Source organism: Lepidochelys kempii, chromosome 12, assembly GCF_965140285.1.
Source record: "Lepidochelys kempii isolate rLepKem1 chromosome 12, rLepKem1.hap1, whole genome shotgun sequence".
Classification (NCBI taxonomy): domain Eukaryota; kingdom Metazoa; phylum Chordata; order Testudines; family Cheloniidae; genus Lepidochelys; species Lepidochelys kempii.
Window position 1 is genome coordinate 17,955,907 of NC_136391.1, and position 16,997 is coordinate 17,972,903.

Below are 16,997 nucleotides of genomic sequence, written 5' to 3' on the forward strand. Positions count from 1 at the left end.
CACTTAAAATTAAGTGGGTTTCCCAGAAAATTTCTAGGAGATGAGGTACGCAAATATGACTCCTCAAGATGTGCAAGAACTCTGCCTTTTGAAGCTTTGCCCTGGGGAGTGGACCTTTTGTCTGGCTGATTGCCTATTCACAGTCACATCAAAGACCCCAAAACTGTATGAAGAAGTATCTCACAGATTCTCATGAGTGTTCTTGTTCTGTGCAAAAGGAGTCATGAACCGGTAACCACAGGAAAACCACTGAGTGGAGTTTGAAGGATTGTTCACCATCCAGAGGACCTGTTGGAGTCAGGGGGTGATCTCTGGATAGCTTATTACCTGCTGCAGGGATATTTTATTGTTTGTGTTTTCTCTTTAATGCTTTTACCTTTAGAATAAATGTGCTTGCTTAGAAAGAGCTGTTTGGTAGTAATTATATTATTTACTGTCTCTGAGGAGAAAAATAAAGCAGGCCAGCTGGGGCAGCCTAACTTTGCTGGGAAATTCACAATAGGCACGGAACTGTACAGCCTGGAAATATCTTGTTCAGGAGGGAGAGAGACACGTGTCTCTGCTCGAGAGAGGCAATGCCTGGGGAACCAGCAGCCAAAGAGTGGGTGCTCTTAGTGGACCACGAAGTGGGAATACAGGTGCAGTTGCCCTGAACTGTGACACTGAGGTTAGGAACAAGCTTCCCATATGGACGAGTGACCCAGAACTGCCCACAATGGAGGTACATGCATTTACACTTGAAACTGTCAGTGCTGATGGGATATTGGTCTAGATGGACCATTGTTCTGAGAAGGTCTGGCAATTCCTATAAGCTTATATCCCTTCTGCAGAGAATGATCTTTCAGCTCCAGGTTCAGAGGTGCACAAAGTATTTTCCTTTACCTTACTTGGAAGCTATCTCCTTCTTCCAACAGCTTTCTTAAAGAATCCATAGGTTTTTCTAAAACAACTAATGCCATTTGTCTTCATGCAGCTGTGTTATGATCTATTAGACCTATGTCAATGGAAAGAAATGCAAACCCAAAGGATGAGTGGCACCATACAGAGGTCTAGGCAGATCACACAGAGGCTGTGCATACTTTCCGGCACATCCATGAAATAATAGGAAGTATGGTTCCCTCCAACAGAGGACTGAAGCTGTTATACATTTATGCAAATATCTATTATATTTAGCTAAACAAAATGACAAAACAAAAATACATACCCTGTCACCAGTGCAACAAAACCCACAGACAAGCTCTTGCCAGCGTGTATCATCCGTGTGTTTGATTACCCAGTATGAGCCAGAAGCTTAAATAACCTCTAATAGGCAACAGTGAAATGACGCATGGTGACAAGTTAAAAAGGTACGGAAATACTCCTGCACCAATTATAATTACGGCATATAAACTAATAACAAGCAACAGCATTTTGAACGAGTGACTTACAAGGGCAGAGATAACAAATACCAATGAAAGAGCTCAGTAATTTTACTAATACTCAGAACAAGGTTGTGTCCTTCAATAATTCCAGCTAAGTACCAACCGACAGTTTTCAAAGCAACACACACTAAGATTCAGTTTCATATTTGACAGCACAGAATTCACATGAACTATTCACAAGGTTTGTGCCACAAATGGTGGAATGTTTATGACACTAGTTATTCTCACAAGTTTTTTACCATCTTGGGCTTCATCTGAACTGGATGAAGTTCCAGTTCCTCTTTTGTTTCCTATCAATCTCAGAATAAAAACCTTAGGTTCCAGTTCTAATCTGAAATTCAGGGGTGTGGCAAGGAGTCAAATGTGTGCATCTGGTTTAGGCTCATCCTCATTTAATACATAAAAGAAACTGTTGGCTTGGTGCTTCATAATATCATGACACAGTTTATAAAAGCATAAGCTATATGTTACAAAAATCAGCTGTGGAATTTGGCCCCAAAATAAAAGTACCATTTGCAAAAGCTTGTCCTTTGCTTGTACCAGCTGAACCCCACTCTCTAGTGGGAATCTGCCTGGGTTCTGGCATTAGGATCCTACAGTCATGCATCAATACAACCTTTAAGAAAGCGCACAACTGTATCCAGGTCTGAAGTTTGGGGAAGTTCAGGTTCCTGATCATGTAGTCATTTGCCCACACATAAGTCTAAGGGCAGGTCTACGCTACAGCCGGGATTGACGCGCTCAGATTGATCCACTAGCAGTTGATTTAGTGCGTCTAGTGAAGACCCATCAAATCGACAGCAGATCGCTCTCCAGTCAACCCCTGTACTCTACCCGCAATGAGAAGAGTAAGGTAAGGCGACGGGAGACTTTCTCCTGTCGACCCCCCGCTGTGTAGACCCCGCGGTAACTTGACCTAAGGTACGTCAACTTCAGCTACGTTATTTACATAGTTGGAGTTGCGTAGCGTAGGTCGACTTACCGCAGTAGTGGAGACATAGCCTAAATGAAAGGAAGGGAGGTGAGGAAAGGTATTGTGAGGGCAGCTGACAGTATTGTTATGGTAAGCATCACCAGATGCCACTATTATATGGAGTTTAGTAGTTCTTTTTTGTAGCTTGCAAGCACTGTTCTGTCCTTTAAGAAATACTGTATTGTTCATTTTGTGATGCAGGTTCTTTCTAAAGAAGCTGTTTTAAACAGGACAATTTGCTCTCTGCCTTCATCTCTCTAACTAGAACCAATTCTTGAGGCAGACTTTGAGTTTGAGAGCTTGGGGCATTGAGTGTTTGGCTGAGATTTCTGAGAGGGGATTGCCTCAGTGCCATTTCAAGAACTAGTATATAGGGTGTAAAATAAACAAATTGCAATAAGAATATACCCAGATTATGAGTTACTGATTTCTCTTCCAATAGGAAGCTGACCTGCAATGCCCTGACATATGCTACCAGTCAGCAGAGGGCAACTGAGCCCATGGCCATTGCATCTGAGGTTTTGGGACAGGCTACTCTGTTATCAGGAATTAACACCACAATATGGAGGTTAACCATATTAACACCATCCTCCAGATCATATATGAAGATATTGAACAAAACCGGCCCCAGGACCGACCCCTGGGGCACTCCACTTGACACCGGCTGCCAACTAGACATGGAGCCATTGATCACTACCCATTGAGCCTGACAATCTAGCCAACTTTCTACCCACCTTATAGTGCATTCATCCAGCCCATACTTCTTTAACTTGCTGACAAGAAGTCTGTTCCTTCAGTGGGAAATGGTTTGGGCACTAGGTGGGCAAGTACAGTTTATCCACATTTTACAGATTGGGAAAACAGAGAAACATGAAGTGACTTACCCGAGGCAACACAGATGCAGAGCCAGGTTTAGAATATATGACCACCTAACTCCATGCTCATTCCTCCAGCCTGCACTACCTCCTGCCAAGATCCTTTTTATACTGCAAAATGAATTACGAGACACTAGTAGATTTCATTTGAACCATTTGAATTACCATTTCAAAGTTCCAAAGAAGAACGGTCTTCTATGAAATTCTGAAAAACCTAATCTATATATAGGAAGGGAAATCCATAGACATTTTTCATGCGTCTGCCTAGATTCCTTTCAAACCTATAGGCAAAAGTTTCTGAAAAGCCTTACCCGGTATAGTGAGAAATACTGGAATTAGGCTTCATCTACACATTATTACTTGAATGTTATTATACCTAAAGCTGAGGCATAGATAGGGTTAAGTTAACTATTATTTTGGGGAAAAAATTTCAGTAAGAATAATAAACCAGACAGTCTCTCAGTGGAGCTCTGCAGTGCCCTTAGAAGAGTTTTAAAATTTCAAGGATGCCTTGCAGAGACTATACAGCTCTGTTTTTACAAGATCAACATAAACATCATTTGTTATTTTTGAAGAAAGCATTATTACAAAGAGCAAGATGCTTAACTATTGCAAATTTTGATTGTGGCAAATTAACCATTCTAGGGCCAATCGTTGTTGTTCCTAAACGATTTGCTATATGGAGAAAAGTTCAATTTAAAACATGATTGTCAAGATGGTGCAAGTAGTATTTATGCCCACAAAGGACAGTGCAAATGGAAAGCTAGTGGGATATAGGTGAAAAAATGTGTATGTTTTAGCTAAGGTGAGTTTCATTAGCACACAGTGAAGCTGAATGCATGTTAAGTTGAACAGTGGAACTTTATTAAACCCTGTGTGCTGCTCTGTCCACGTGGCTACATTGCTTCCAGGCCAGCTCCTCACATTCCCTATTTTCCTAGTGTCCCCTCAATCGCAACCCCCATAAGGAAAATGGGCCTTCTGACTCCGGTTCCCCTGATCATGATACAGAATCTGGCCAATAAAATGTTGCACCTGCAATGGAATCTTCAAAGGAGCATCCTGGCCACAAGCGACATCATGGGAGAAAAAGTTTTGGATCAGAAAGTGCTCTCTTAAGTGTCTGCACCGGTAGAGAAGCCCATGCCAGCTAGTCTGCATTACCTCATTAGACCAGTCAAGTTATTCAGAGCTGCCAGACACAAAAAGGCATTTGTCTGGCAGCAATTTGTGGCTGCTTGCACTAAGCAGCCTAATTCCAATGCACATTTCAGACAAAGTCAGAGAGGAGGGAGAAGAGAAAACCTAAACATTCTGAAGACAACACAGAATGCAGCCACAACTCCATCCTTGTCCCCTCCCCAAGTCCCTGTTCCAAATCAGGCAGAGCAGGGATCTGAACCTGGGTCTCTCACATTGCTAGTGTTATTGGCTATTTTTCATTTGGGAAGTGGAGGGGGGGGTGTCTCACTCTCTCTAAATATCATCCTGTACCTGAGAAACCATTCATTTGTTTTGTTGTTGTTGAAACTGACCCTTGCCTGCAAAAAGTTTGGTTTCAATGAATCAACAGTTTCGGACAAAAACCCATTTAACCCATTAACTGAAAAATTCCTGACTAGTTCTAGTATCCCGTGTCAATGGAGAGTTAATTACTACTGAGAAGCATCAGAAAAACATAGGTTTTAAGGAGAAATTTGTAAGGAAAAAAAAAAGTCGGGGAGATTGGTGCCTGGAACAATGGTGATTGTTCCAAGTACAAAAGAGAATAATACGTGTTCTGAAGAGTATTACACTTTTGAGGAGCTTCTTTTTACTGTAGAATATTTAATGATTCTTTAAGATTAGCATGAAATTAATTTAATAAGTCATCATACAGCTATTTCCATATATTTCACATTTCCTGGTTTTCTCCATGTTCAAACAGCTCTTAGAATATTTTTGCATGTAAATGTAATATTTTTGCAATTCATATATTTCAAAATATTATGAGAAAGGAATGGTAGAAACTGGAACACAGAAGGAGTAACATAGAAAAAACATCCAGTTCATAACTTTGACAGATCTATCTTAATGCAATAAGATAAAAACTCAAATATTCTCAAACACTCCGAGGTGTGGGATAGCGGACTAAAATCCTGGTGAGTCTTATTTAGAACATCACACGCTGCTCCCTACAGCAGTTATTTCAAGGAAATACGGTGCTATATCACTTGTACATTTTTATGGTTTGAAGATTCTTTTCCTTGTTACACTGCAAAAATATTTTCAGATTTGATTACAAGTCAACTGAAGTGAGACAAAACAAAAACAAGTTTGATTAAAATAATTCACTTAAAATAATTTGTTGAGAACTATTGTTCTCTGCTTTTGTCCCTGTCCCATCTTCATTCTCATAGAGAAGGTGGGTTTATTAACTATTTCACTTTATCTCTATACTTGGCTTTGTTCACTGGGTTTGTTTGGCTTACTGAGCTTCTGTTAGATGAGGTAGAGTAGCAGGACACTGCAGAGACATTTTTCCGAAACACGCTTTTCAGGGAAAACTTGTCTGCTATTATGTATTTGTACAACACCTAGCACAATGGAGCCTAATCTCATTTGGGGCCTCATGGTGCTGCTGAATAGCAAGAATTAATAATATCTAGTACTTTGTGTGTAAGAATCTTTTCCTAAATATCTGCTTGGACTATGATTTCACCTGCAGTTGGCTTTTGAATGTGAGTTAAGGTGTTAAAAGGATAGTGCATACATTGAGATAAATCTTGATCACCTTATTCATGTAAGGGAGACTCACATCAATAGGAATAAAAACCAGAATTCAGCAAGGTACTTATGCACACGAGTAAATCCATTGACCTTCTCATGTGCTTAAACTTAGGCATGTTTTTAAGTACTTTGCTGAATCAGGACCAAGATACGCAAGACTTGGACCAAATATATTAATCTTCCAAAATCCATGACAAGTCAGGAGTCTTGTTTTCTTCCCGTGTTACAGCAACAGTTTCCCCTTAATTCTGTAGTGTGTTTGGACTAGTTTCAGAAATCGTTGTACACTCCACTATGTTCTAATATGTAGGTAGGTAAACAACTCTTCTTCACACTTCCATTTGTGGCACGAAAATTATGTCAAGCTGAGGCGCTGAGAAATTCCTAAACAACATAGAACTTGTTTACATATAATTGTCATGATTAATAATAAATGTGTGGGATGAAAGCTCCCCTGAAAATATGACATATACCGGCAACATTTTTAAATAGGCTTCTTATTAAAAATGTCCATCAATGGCACTATAAGTTTGTTCTGTAACTAATAATTTTGCTGCCAATAATAAAATAAAACACATCTCTGAAGTAACTTTATCCTGATAACAATAATCAGATTCCAACACATCCCTCCTCATGTTCATATATTTACATTGTTCTTCCTTTTTAAGTACACACTTCCTTTAAAATGTTTATCCACTTAACATACAAAGAAACAGTTTCACAACAAGTACAAGCATTACTTAAATACAGATGAAGTGGCTGGCTAGCATTCTGATATCACAAGCAGGTCTTTGAGCACTTGCACTGAAATAGATTTGTTGATGTGAAGATAAGGCCCTTTGCTATCATGAGATACTGTAGTAACAATATCATAAGCAATGATGCATTTGTCATTGTTCCCAGGGAGGTAACTGTGCAGTTACACACTGTTTTGCTGAAACAATGGGATATCATTATAAAGTAATGTCTATGTGGAACAAATTCATTGCCCATATCTAACCAGTGAAATATTTTTTTAAAATTTGTACAAATAATATCCAAGGCACTCCAAGTATTATTTTCATACTTGTGATGCAAGAAACTTGCTTTCACACTTTGAAGGAGCTACCAACTGTCAAAACGCTGGAGCCAGCATTTTTTCAGTCACAGCTGATCCTACCAGCACTAATCACTGAAAAAACAAACAAACAGATCTCTCCAGATGAACTGGAATACAGAACTTGAAGTATAAACTCATGAACAACCTATAAACTGGATCAGAGTTTTAAAAAGGCCTTTAAACTCTGACCCAGCTTATAAGTTGTTCTTTGGATGAGCTATTACCAGCAAGAGAGTGAGTTTGTGTGTGTATGGGGGTGAGAAAACCTGGATTTGTGCTGGAAATGGCCCACCTTGATTATCATACACATTTTAAAGAGAGTGGTCACTTTGGATGGGCTATTACCAGCAGGAGAGTGAGTTGGGGGGGGGGAGGGTGAGAAAACCTGGATTTGTGCTGGAAATGGCCCAACTTGATTATCATATACATTGTAAGGAGAGTGATCACTTTAGATAAGCTATTACCAGCAGGAGAGTGGGGTGGGAGGAGGTATTCATAGAATATCAGGGTTGGAAGGGACCCCAGAAGGTCATCTAGTCCAACCCCCTGCTCGAAGCAGGACCAATTCCCAGTTAAATCATCCCAGCCAGGGCTTTCATGGTCTCTGTGTCTTTCATGGTCTATTGTTTCATGGTCTCTGTGTATATAATGTCTTCTGCAGTTTCCACAGTATGCATCCAATGAAGTGAGCTGTAGCTCACGAAAGATTATGCTCAAATAAATTGGTTAGTCTCTAAGGTGCCACAAGTATTCCTTTTCTTTTTGCGAATACAGACTAACACGGCTGTTACTCTGAAACTTGTTCAGTTCAACTATTTTTTATTTGTGGCATTTGAAATTTGAATGAATGTTCCTGAATGCTCTTTCTATGCAATTTGACCACTTGTTTCATTAAATCTGCTAAACCACTTTGCTCATGTACAGTGTAGCACTTGAAGGCTTTGCTCCTATATCTATTTTTATTGTTTCATAATAAATATTTTGTTTCTCCATGAGACTTTTTAAAAACTAATCATCTATGAAGGTGTCCCATGACAGTCCCTTTCACTTACATAATTAACAATAGTTAGTAAGACTTTGCACTAACTTTGTCTGTTATTCCTGGCTCTTGAGACATCTTACGGACATTGAAGGGCCAAATCCTGCTTCCCTCTCATATTAATAGGCCACGGGTAGCTCAATGCAGGACTTGAGCCTGTATCTTACAATACACCTTTGTGAGGTATACATAAAAAAACCCCCAATTTCAGTAGAAGGATTTGGCTGAGATTTTCAAAGCCGTGTAAGAAGGGATTTAGTTCTAATGGATGATATGTCGTTAAATCTCCTGTATTGCTTTAAAAATGTACACCTTTCTACTTAGGGCCACATTTGTCCTCTATTACTTAGGTCCCAATTCCACACTATTGCCAGGAGTTTTGTCATAGTCTTCAACATAGTTACTGTACTGGCTGTGTTTGAGGGAAAACAAGTAGATTTTTTGGTGCTGGATGGATTACAAAGCCCTGACAGAGGCACTGGAGCAGAGTGAGAGCCTCCCTCATACGAAGACAGGGCTTGGGCAGCATTTGCAGACTGGAAATGCCAAGCTAGAGAAACGCTCAAGACTATGGGAATCAGCTCAGCTGACTACTAGCAAAAGCCAAACTGGGATGGGATGCAGTTGTACAGGACAGCCTAGCGTGAGACTATTTCATTGCTAATGCAGGTTGAGCGGATGCCCAGATACAAGCCCAGAGTGCAAAACTACAGACACTCAATAAAACCATCATTCTAGACAGTAAACTGAATCTGATACACAAGTGCAAGGGAGCAGCACAGAGAATTCGGGGCCACTGAGCACAGGGATGCAGTAGTGAGGATGAAGGGATCAATAACACAATTAAAAGTTTGCAGGAAGCCATAGAAACACTGATTAGGGAAGTAAGACAGCTCCAGATAGAAAGACAGCAGTAACTGCACAGTGACAAAAGGTACTGAGATTGAGACATGCAGGTTTTTGATCCAGAGGAACAAGGTAATGGTTGGGCCCGAAGGAGCACTGGAGTTAATTAGCAAATATTGCAGAGGGTTGGGCCTACTGAAAATGTGGAAAGTCTGGACATTTTAAAGGGGATTTCCCACTGACTAAAACAGATATTGGACAGACTATATCCAGGGTCTAGCACACAAGCTGACTATCAGCAATTTGTAGGCCACAGAAGTATCTGAGTTCAACTGTGGAGAGCAATCTCTGTCTGCCCAAGATCCTAATGGATTCAAGGTGCACAAGTTTCTATTATTATCTGAAAGGTTATGGATAGAAGACCTCTCAGGAGAGTCCTCAGAAACTAACTCCCTGCTCTGTGATGATCACAGTGGCAAATGGCCAATGACTGAAGGAATCAGTAATTGAGAAACTGCTATAAAAACTGGCAACCTTAAATTGGTAAGGAATTTTATTGTGTCAGGGGCCTCTCATCAAGGGGCATTGGTTGGAACTGATTTTCTCATGAGGTATGGAGTTAACGTTAATATGGGGGATAAAACATGCGCTATAATTGGAAAATGCATTCCTGGAATTTGCTGGAATGATGCCACTGGTGTATGTTGGGTAACTGTGGTAGAAGATGTAATAATTCCCTCCAGAGTAGAAGGGGAAATTCCAACTCAGTTAACAGATATAGGAAATAATGACTAGAGATCATTATGGAGCCATCTGGCGGGACATTGAGAAGCTATGATTTGCTGCTTGCGTGCTCTCTTGGAACCACAAAAAAGGAGGTAGACAGGTCTGTATAGCTAATTTAGCAGTAGATCCTCAGATTTTAAAGCATGGCACTAAATTATGAGAGTTTCTCCTTTGTTTTGGAGAGGAAGGAATAGTCAATGAGAAAAGTGAGAAACCAAGTAATTGCCAACCTATTAAATGGGTCCGAGACAGGTGCCCATACATTGCCAATCAGATTTTGACAAGAAATTTTATGGAAACTCCAGCTAGAATCAAGATAGATGCAGCAGTAGAGGCCACTTCATTCTGTCACTTCACCAATGTGATTCCTAAGAGGGGTGGGCTAGCATGTCAGGAGATGGTGAAAAATCTGAGCAAGATAGAGATCCTGTCTCATAGCAAATGTTAGTTATCTGGTCAAATAGTCAGGATTTAAAGGTAAGAACAGAAAAGTCCATCAGTGCCCTTGTATTAAAGCAAATGCGTCTTATGATCACATGGGAGATATCTCAGCATAGAGAGCCTCACAACCATGCATCAACCAGGCTCTACTGGCCAGGATGGAGTGCAGCTGTGGAGCGATGGACTCCAACCTGCACTAACTATGCTGCCAGGAAGTTGATAATTCTCATACCCAGAGCACCTGTGGTGATGACAAGTGACATTTCCTCTCAAGGGTAGCAGTCAATATACTGGGCTGTCCACTTGGCACAAAGATTGTGTTTGCACAGTCAGTTCTGCTTGTGGTATAAAGGTATTATTTTGTTTGTGGTATAAATGTAAAGACGTCTCTCTTTCGAAAGGAGGAAGAGCATCACTAGGTTATTGTGCTGGCTGGCTCTGTTTGTGCCACATCTACAGACAGGCCCTAAAGCCCGTGGCTGCTCTCAGAACCCTGGCTTAGGAAATAACCCTGAGAGGAAATTCCAGATAGGAGGATGCTTTCTAGATGGGGTAGAAACTGAAAGTGTTGAGTTAGCAATGGGATGGGGGAGTATCCTCTATCCCCTCTTCCAGTAATAAACATTTGTTGTGTTGTTTACTGAGCTCATGCCAGTTTCATCATTCAAGAGACTCTGCCTGTTTGTGCTAATTCATCAATAAGAAGACTGTGAGGTTGCACAGCACTATCTGCAAGGTAACTGATTGTACACCTTGTGGGGCAGGGACATGGTATTTTTATTTAGTGCCTCTTGCTATTATGTAATAAGATAATAATACAAAATAAGGAATAATTGGTTAATTTAAGTATGTATATTGCTAAGTGACCCATCCAGTATTTTTGTATACAGTCAGGGATGATGACAGAGGGGAAAGGGAAGACAATTGTACTGGGGGTCTGAGCTCAGGGGACCTCCAAAAACATCTGTAAACTAAAGTGTAACATACGTAAATAAAATGAAATGGGAGCGGGGCGCATCTCAGCGAACATGATGTACCAAGGTCCCAAATATCTCTCAATGGCCCATATATAGTATTGTAAAACTGAAAGATTATCCTATGTGAAAAGAAAAGGAGTACTTGTGGCACCTTAGAGACTAACCAATTTATTTGAGCATAAGCTTTCGTGAGCTACAGCTCACTTCATCGGATGCATCCGATGAAGTGAGCTGTAGCTCACGAAAGCTTATGCTCAAATAAATTGGTTAGTCTCTAAGGTGCCACAAGTACTCCTTTTCTTTTTGCGAATACAGACTAACACAGCTGTTACTCTGAAACCTATCCTATGTGACATATTCAAATTGTCAGAATATAGTGCAATTATAATGGTGATATTGAATATAATTATATCTTTGCCACAGCTACACTGTAGCATTCGTTAGTCAAAATGTGAGTGATGCTGTTTAAACAAGACCCTAATGTTAATAAATCACCACTCAAACTTCTAAATATATTGAGACATAGCTTACAGATATACCTACTTGCTAGCTTCTAGTAATCTTTTGCAGGGTTTTAAAAATAAATTGCCCATCCATCAACTTCTGTGTTTCTTCAGAGAATGGTGTGGTATTACTGACTTTCAAAAATAAAACTCTGACTTAAAGATAGTTTATAAAATGCCCTGGCTTCCAAAGGCATATTAGCGGGAACTTTACATTAATAGAATCTCACTATTTACACCAAATGAGAAAAGTTGGATATGGATAGAACCCTTTTCAATGTTTTTAATAAAGTAAATACTAATGGAAACTGAGTAATCATGGGAGACTTTAACTTACCAGATATATACTGGAGGACGAGCGCTAGTAATAATAATAGGGCTCAGATTTTCCTAGATGCGATAGCTGATGGATTCCTTCATCAAGTAGTTGCTGAACCAACTAGAGGGGATGACATTTTAGATTTCGTTTTGGTGAGTAGTGAGGACCTCATAGAAGAAATTGTTGTAGGGAATAATTTTGGTTAAAAGTGATCATGAGCTAATTCAGTTCAAACTGAACGGAAGGATTAAGAAAAAAATCTGCAACTAGGGTTTTTGATTTCAAAAGGGCTGACTTTCAAAAATTAAGGAAATTAGTTAGGGAAGTGGATTGGACTGAAGAATTTATGGATCTAAAGGTAGAGGAGGCCTGGGATTACTTTAAATCAAAGCTGCAGAAGCTATTGGAAGCCTGCATCCCAAGAAAGGGGAAAAAATTCATAGGCAGGAGCTGTAGACCAAGCTGGATGAGCAAGCATCTCAGAGAGGTGATTAAGAAAAAGCAGAAAGCATACAGGGAGTGGAAGATGGGAGGGATCAGCAAGGAAAGCTACCTTATTGAGGTCAGATCATGTAGGGATAAAGTGAGACAGGCTAAAAGTCAAGTAGAGTTGGACCTCGCAAAGGGAATTAAAACCAATAGTGAAAAGGTTCTATAGCCATATAAATAAGAAAACAAAGAAAGAAGAAGTGGGACCACCAAACACTGAGGATGGAGTGGAGGTTAAGGATAATCTAGGCATGGCCCAATATCTAAACAAATACTTTGCCTCAGTCTTTAATAAGGCTAAAGAGGATCTTAGGGATAATGGTAGCATGACAAATGGGAATGAGGATATGGAGGTAGATATTACCATATCTGAGGTAGAAGCGAAACTCAAACAGCTTAATGGGACTAAATCGGGGGGCCCAGATAATCTTCATCCAAGAATGTTAAAGGAATTGGCACCCGAAATTGCAAGCCCATTAGCAAGAATTTTTAATGAATCTGTAAACTCAGGAATTGTACCGTATGATTGGAGAATTGCTAACATAGTTCCTATTTTTAAGAAAAGGAAAAAAGTGATCTGGGTAACTACAGGCCTGTAAGTTTGACATCTGTAGTATGCAAGGTCTTGGAAAAATTTTTGAAGGAGAAAGTAGTTAAGGACATTGAAGTCCATGGTAAATGGGACAAAATACAACATGGTTTTACAAAAGGTAGATCATGCCAAACCAACCTGATCTCCTTCTTTGAGAAAGTAACAGATTTTTTAGACAAAGGAAACACAGTGGATCTAATTTACCTAGATTTCAGTAAGGCGTTTGATACCTTGCCACATGGGGAATTATTAGTTAAATTGGAAAAGATGAGGATCAATATGAAGATTGAAAGGTGGATAAGGAATTGGTTAAAGGGGAGAGTACAACGGGTCCTACTGAAAGGTGAACTGTCAGGCTGGAGGGAGGTTACTAGTGGAGTTCCTCAAGGATCAGTTTTGGGACCAATCTTATTTAATCTTTTTATTACTGACCTCGGCACAAAAAGTGAGAGTGTGATAATAAAGTTTGCAGATGATACAAAGCTAGGAGGTATTGCCAATTTAGAGAAGGACAGGGATATCATACAGGAGGATCTGGATGACTTTGTAAACTGGAGTAATAGTAATAGGATGAAATTTAATAGTGAAGTGTAAGGTTATGCATTTAGGCATTAATAACAAGAATTTTAGTTATAAGCTGGGGATGCATCAATTAGAAGTAACGGAGGAGGAGAAGGACCTTGGAGTATTGGTTGATCGTAGGATGACTATGAGCCACCAATGTGATATGGCTGTGAAAAAAGCTAATGCAGTCTTGGGATGCATCAGGAGAGGTATTTCCAGTAAGGATAAGGAGGTTTTAGTACCATTATACAAGGCACCGGTGAGACCTCACTTGGAATACTGCGTGCAGTTCTGGTCTCCCATGTTTAAGAAGGATGAATTCAAACTGGAACAGGTACAGAGAAGGGCTACTAGGATGATCCGAGGAATGGAAAACTTGTCTTATGAAAGGAGACTCAAGGAGCTTGGCTTGTTTAGCCTAACTAAAAGAAGGTTGAGGGGAGATATGATTGCTCTCTATAAATATATCAGAGGGATAAATACCGGAGAGGAAGAGGAATTATTTAAGCTCAGTACAAATGTGGACACAAGAACAAATGGATATAAACTGGCCACCAGGAAGTTTAGACTTGAAATTAGAGGAAGTTTTCTAACCATCAGAGGAGTGAAGTTTTGGAATAGCCTTCCAAGGGAAGCAGTGGGGGCAAAAGATCTATCTGGCTTTAAGATTAAACTTGATAAGTTTATGGAGGAGATGGTATGATGGGATAACATGATTTTGGTAATTAACTGATTTTTAAATATTCATGGTAAATAGGCCTAATGGCCTGTGATGGGATGTTAGATGGGGTGGGATCTGAGTTACCCAGGAAAGAATTTTCTATAGTATCTGGCTGGAGAATCTTGCCTATATGCTCAGGGTTTAGCTGATCGCCATATCTGGGGTCGGGAAGGAATTTTCCTCCAGGGCAAATTGGAAGAGGCCCAATCTTTCACATTCCTCTGTAGCATGGGGCACTTGCTGGAGGATTCTCTGCTCCCTGAAGTCTTTAAACCACGATTTGAGGACTTCAATAGGTGAGGTTTTTCAGGAGTGGGTGGGTGAGATTCTGTGGCCTGCCTTGTGCAGGAGGTCAGACTAGACGATTATAATGGTCCCTTCTGACCTTAGTATCTATGAATCTATGAGCATCTTTCATTTCTTCCTGAAATACCAATATTGGTTTCAAAAAATTCCCATACGATTAAATCATACTGGCACATTTAGAAAACAGAACCAGCTATCAAAACTATTACTTTAAACTCCAGCTTTTTCCATGTGGGACACACAAACTTCAAGGATTTTTTGGTACACATTTTTGGTATAGATTTGTCCACCCTGTAAAACAATACGTAGAACTGGTCTGTAGCATTAAAGTAGGAAACTATAAATATACATGATTGTTACTGAATTATTTGCTTTTAAAGTTATGTCTCTGTTAAACAAACATATGCAGAGTGTCCTCTAGCAGGAACAAAAGCAGGCCTCTATCTTGCAATCAGCTCTGTCAGCACAGACCTCTATCTTGCAATCAGCTGTGTCAGCTTTTGCACAGCCCCACTGAGTTTTATGAGGTTCTGCATAGTGCAGAGGTTCATGCTAGGCTATAATTGGCATAGTTCCTAGTAGCTTATCCAAAAGGGCTATGTCTACACTGCAGCTGGGAGTGAGGTTCCCAGCCCAGTTAGACAGACTCAGGCTATTTGAGCTCAAGGTAGCATGCTAAAAGTATCCGGCTGAATGTTGCAGCCGCAGTGGAAACGCAGGCTTGGCTCAGACACAGGGGGTTTGCGATCCTGAGCTGCCACGTGAACTACAATGTGCACACTCCTGGACTGGGAGACTTACTCCCAGCTGCAGTGTAGACATACCCAAGGAGGCTGTGGCAGAGTTAGTGCCTACAGACAGATGATGAGGGTCTTGGTTTGAGTCTTTGCTGGACATATGCATAAAGTAATCTCCCCACCACCCAGTGGAGGATTCTGCTACTTATTTCAGTTTCTTCCATGTTTCTACCACCAAATAATAAACATAAGAATTACAGTACAAGTAATAATTTTGGCCTGAAAACAGTGCTAAAGAGATTAAATTGAACAAATTAAATCAAACACTTTTTGGACAAGATTATTCTCAAGGAAGAGACAATGTTTGACTTCAGAAGTAGGCACTTCCTCACCCTGTCAGTCTGAATGACTCAGCATATTGTATTGGCAGCAAACAGTAAAATACTGTCAAAGTGTTCCTTCTCCAAGAAATGCTTAAACTTTCGTAACTAAGGGTTTCAGAGTAGCAGCCGTGTTAGTCTGTATTCGCAAAAAGAAAAGGAGTACTTGTGGCACCTTAGAGGCTAACCAATTTATTTGAGCACAAGCTTCGATGAAGTGAGCTGTAGCTCACGAAAGCTTATGCTCAGATAAATTTGTTAGTCTCTAAGGTCCCTCTAGTACTCCTGTTTTTTTTTCATAACCAAGTTAGTTCATCTATATGTTAAAATATTACATAAAGGGAGAAAAGAACATAAAAATAATATTCATTTGACTCCTTAGTTTCATCTTTGTTGACAATAGTGTCCTGGAAAGATAATTGCATGAGGATATTTTAATGATCTGAACTAGGAACCAGAACTTCACAAATGACTTGCAAGCTGCCTCCATCTCAGAGGCTATTACCAAAATACTTGTTACAGAGGAGGTTCTTTTTGTTGCACTACTTAATTAGTGGATAACAGAACAGAAAAGAAGGAAGGTAGAAACAAAACAAAAGGCAAACTAAAACAACAAGAGCAAATTGCATCACTATACATATTTAATGAATCCCTGAAAATATCCCAACACAAGGCTTAGAGAGTTAAACTGAAAATGTGTGTATGATAAATGGATATAATACTGTCTATGTAATGGGTTTCCTATTTAAATTTTTGAGGATTTAATCAGTTGGGCACAGCTGTGCAGGATGAACCATAAACTATGCTGAAAAATATGTAGACATGTACATTTATCTGCTACAAATTAAGCTCACTTAGAGGTGGTCTTAATGGACCATGTAGCAATCATTACAAGCATAAATTTTAAACTGTCTGTTTCCAGTGAATTTGCTTTGAAAAAAAATTAATGCTCATCCTTAGTGGAGCACAGTAATAAATGGAAGTGCCCTTAATTTGCTAAGCACTAATAACCCAGCAATTATTCATTATGAACCTCATGCTGTATAATGTATGTCTGTTTTAGTTTTATTAGTGATTCTTTACCTAACCGGTAAAGGTATAATTTTTATTCCAACTTACACCTTATAATTATTTTATGTTTTAAGTGCTATGCCATTTAG

The 16,997-nt window shown here is 39.7% G+C and overlaps 2 long non-coding RNA genes across 14 annotated transcripts in view; one reads left to right on the forward strand and one right to left on the reverse strand.

Moving 5' to 3' along the window:
- The window catches only part of LOC140896235 (uncharacterized), a 381,899-nt gene that overhangs the window by 179,953 nt on the left and 184,949 nt on the right, over window positions 1-16,997 (reverse strand). The window lies entirely within an intron of this gene.
- The window catches only part of LOC144929167 (uncharacterized), a 217,145-nt gene that overhangs the window by 179,377 nt on the left and 20,771 nt on the right, over window positions 1-16,997 (forward strand). The window contains exon 6 of one of the 8 annotated variants that reach the window (XR_013634484.1): window positions 219-347. The exons of the other annotated variants lie outside the window; for them this stretch is intronic. This is a non-coding gene — a long non-coding RNA (uncharacterized LOC144929167). Of the gene's footprint in view, window positions 1-218; window positions 348-16,997 lie in introns of those variants that run through there. 8 annotated transcript variants of the gene reach the window in all.